This window comes from Plectrocnemia conspersa, unplaced genomic scaffold (assembly GCF_051122295.1).
Source record: "Plectrocnemia conspersa isolate PC_06_02 unplaced genomic scaffold, ASM5112229v1 ptg000013l, whole genome shotgun sequence".
In the NCBI taxonomy this organism is placed as follows: domain Eukaryota; kingdom Metazoa; phylum Arthropoda; class Insecta; order Trichoptera; family Polycentropodidae; genus Plectrocnemia; species Plectrocnemia conspersa.
Window position 1 is genome coordinate 9,394,229 of NW_028277177.1, and position 4,205 is coordinate 9,398,433.

Sequence of the window (4,205 nt, forward strand, 5' to 3'; positions counted from 1 at the left end):
AACTTTATATAGTTTGCTTTAATTATATTTAAAGCATAGGCATTTATGATATAATAAAAACTATTATTAAAAAAATAATATTAAACAGGTAAATATCTACCAGTAGATAATAACAATATATCAATTGCAATTAATATAATGGCTTTCTACAATTATCTTAAAAAAAAACAATTAAAAAATTCAGTAATGAATTTCGTTTTACTGAATCAGAAAAATCACTTTTAAATTATATTTTTTATTTTTATGACTTTTTTTACAAATATAACTTTTTCCTACCTCTCGGTCATTTTTTTAATCTATAATCATAAAATGTTTGTGTTACAGGCTTTGATTCAAAATATTACAACAGCCACCTTTTCAGATGAAGATCTGCATTTTAATTTAAATTTTTATCTGGATAGTATTGCATCGATTGAAATAAAAGGCAGTCGGAAGGAGCAATGTCTGTAGAATAAAGTGGATGATAAGGTAAGAAACAAGTGTTGGTTCTAAATTTATTTTCATATTATTACTATTGTATTATAAAATTATTATTCGTATATAAATAGTGCCTTCAATTTTTTTTTAATTATTGTATTTTATAATTTTAAAATAATAAAAACACAACAGTTTCATACAAAGTTATACAATAAAAAAATATATTTTTTACAATTGCCGATTTATATTTAATCAAAAACAACTCTTCGATTGCTCAGAATAAATATAAATTAAATAAATTTTGTATTATTAAATTGCTTATTAAAAATCCCGTAAGATTATTTTCATTTGGTACTTAATTCTTAAGCTATATTTGAGTTGAATTACACGAAAAGCCTCTTAAAAATAATTTTTGAGCACTCTGGATATTATTAAAATTATATTTCTTAATTTATATAATTTATAAAAATCGATGATTAACAATTATTATAGGATCGCTTTTATTCGAATTATTTCTATAATTATTATAACTTACTTAATAATAACAGTGATATGATTTTATTTTATAATATTCTTACAAGCCTTAAATTTTTTACTATGGATCTAAAATTCTAATTATAAAATTTCAATATTGTTTATTTAGTATCGTATCCTACATTCTATGTTATTTGAAGTTGTATGTATTTTTATGGTTCGCTCTGTGTACATAATAATATACAAGTAATATTTTTTTGTTTCATCCTCATTTTAGATTTCCCGTCACGTTCGCTGAAGAAATCCCTAATGTATTATGTAAAAATATGATGGAAATGATGAAAAATGAGAAATTGAAAGCCAAAAGAGATGTTTCAATATTTCCCAAGTTAAGTTATAAAAAATAGAAAGATATACATATGTAATTATAACTCAATGTTTACTTGTTTTTTTATCAGGTGCATAGCGTGATGGCTACTCGATAAATGGAGATTGTATACGAAAACAAATTCGTACGTAATAATTGTAACTAATTGCGTCATCTCTCAAGGAAATCTACTATGTATAAGATTGTATAATACATGTATGTGTGAATACATGAAATATCGTATAATAATACAAAATAATGTGTTTTTTTGTAATTGATTTAAAATGAATTCTTAAGAAATTAAAAATTAAATAACTTTATAAGCTTGTATGCTAGTAAATTATATTATACATTTAATTAAAAAGATATGGTTTTTTTATGATTTGATATTTTAATAACTTAATCATATTTAGATATAACCCAATTAAATATTTCTACAATGTCATTATACCTATGCTTGCAATAAAAATTAACTATAATATATGATTTCCATAGTGTTCACTTTTAAAGTATTTTCAAATACTTACATTAAACGTTAGTCAATTAGTATAATAAATAAAAAAAAAACAATAAATTGTGACGCAATTATTATTCAATTAAAATTATTAATATTCTTTATCACAATGTCGTATAATTGAGTAATTAATTTTAATAAAGCAATATTTATCTACTATTATTGTTTATCAATATAACTTTTTTTATGATTTAACAGCAATATGTTATAGTTGACCTAATAAATTTATCACATGCGTGTGCGTAACCAAGTATAAACATAATAAAAAAAAATACTAATAATATATTTATTACTAAATATATAGTTTCTTCATTTTAATTATTAAGTAATCAATATTAATTGCTGATAAAAAAATTCTTAACGTATCATAAATAATTTATTTAGAGAACCCTCATTTAATATCTAATTGCATAAATATTAAATATATTAAAATTTAATCGTTTCAAATAAACCCTTTATGTATATGGAATATTAAAAATAAACGACAGGGTCACATTTTTTTAGTTTCTTTATGACTTGATTGAAGGGTAGGATTGTCATAATTTGTTTACACAATGATCTTGCGACTACTCTCCTGGCTCGTCTCTACTCAACTCTATTGTTGTGGCTGTGTGGCGTCTCTCATGTGTCACATATTTTATACCGCTGGTTCAAGACAACTCTGATGAATAGCAGATAAAGATGTTTGCGAGTCAATTGAATAGCTTCTTGGACACACACCCACAAAATATGTTCACACTTTAAAATAAAAACGATTCAGATGGTAACTCCGGCGATGAAAAAATGTATATAGCGAAAAATATATAGCGCGCGTCTTTTCCAAATAAAGAGTAGTTTTTCCGACCTTAAAGACGTTCAACCACTCTTTTCACTTATTCAAATGGTCGTTAGAGGTCAATAAATTATAACAAATTGTAAAGGTAATTAAACTCTGACATAAGTATATCTGATAAGAAGAATAAATCAATATTTTGATTTATTATTTTAGAATTTCACGTGTTTAATATGGTGTTCCATAATTGCAATTTATTACACTTTTTTGTAGATTTTTAAAATAAAAACAATGAGGTCTTATGTTTTTTATCATTGGCGTTACAATATTGTAACTCAAATGTTGAGAAATTATACACCTATTTCATTGGCATTTTGTTGTCTAATGCCTTCACTACACTCTCAGGATGTTGGTCAAGGTTGGCCAAGGACGAGAATATAGTGGATTACTTCGGTCGAGTTCAGTTCTGCCCGCTCTAAAATCTCTCGGAAGTTGTCCGAGTATGGGGGTAAATCAGTTGACTTGGCCAGCTTTGTCAGCATTATTTTCCGAGTCAAAGGGACCGAAGTCTGAGCTGCTCTTTCAAGCGCGAGCGATAAGATACTTCCCCTTTCGCTCTCTCGCGTTTTAAGTGACGAGAGTGAGAGAGATAATGATATGGTGGTGCGCAAACTGAGATAGAACGAGTAACTCGCTTCAATTTCAGTATGCGTGTAAGTATCCTATAGTCAACACGCATGTCGAGCCCTGCATCGTAGTCACGTGGTCAAGTTATAATACCACATGCTTATCGGGGACTTCAACAGACTCTTACTGACATCTTTGAATATTTTAGGGCACCAAAAAGGATTAATTATATTTTTGATAGTATATTCTTCTAACAGATTTCGTTATTATATTTTTTTTTATATAAAATTAAATATTAAAAAAAGAATTAGTGGTACTTGATTTTGATAAAAAAAATCGTTTCAAATATCCTTATGTATTTTCGTAGATCGGTTTATATAAATGTAACACCATAACGAATTCTTATTTAGAATCGATGGCGACAAATTCTAGGATAGTCACAGATGTGGTAATCGTATTCTGAAGTATCATTTTTATGCCTTATGGCATTTTGCAAAAGCCGACAAAGATTTTGCGTTAATTGAATATTTACGACATTGATATTGTATTGGTGAGTGCTCACACAAACTTTTATAATTATCAGTAGCGTAATTTTAATAATATGACAATTTAAAAATTGCGATTATTTGACACTTTTTTCGATCGCGCGCAAATATGCCGGCTGTACGTGAGAGAAGCCGCCGTCCGGATGCCATTCACGGTCGCCTTTCGGACGGCATATGAAATTTGCGACAGTGTGGTCGCTTACTAGAAGTCGTAGATCTCGACCGACTTTAGTTGTAACTTCGGTTCGGACAACTTCCAGAGAGTGTAGTGCAGGCATTACATAAATAAGGATATAAGCATTGAGATTAAACTCATACTCCTATTATAATCTATGATTTCACTAGCGAGGTAAATACTTACAGATTATAAACTTCTGAAAAACAGTTACAAGATCACAAAAAATTGTTACGGAAGATAAGATTTAATAAAAAAAAAAGTCCAGATCTTTGACTTATCTAACTTTCGAGTTAAAATAAAGCATCATAACT

General features: G+C 27.5%; 1 long non-coding RNA gene across 1 annotated transcript; it reads left to right on the forward strand.

The window, feature by feature from the left end:
- The first annotated feature begins 331 nt into the window (after positions 1-331).
- Positions 332-1,431, forward strand: LOC148227217 (uncharacterized). The gene is made up of 3 exons (XR_015812128.1): positions 332-468; positions 1,169-1,279; positions 1,350-1,431. It is a non-coding gene; the product is annotated as an uncharacterized LOC148227217 (long non-coding RNA).
- The last annotated feature ends 2,774 nt before the right edge of the window (positions 1,432-4,205 follow it).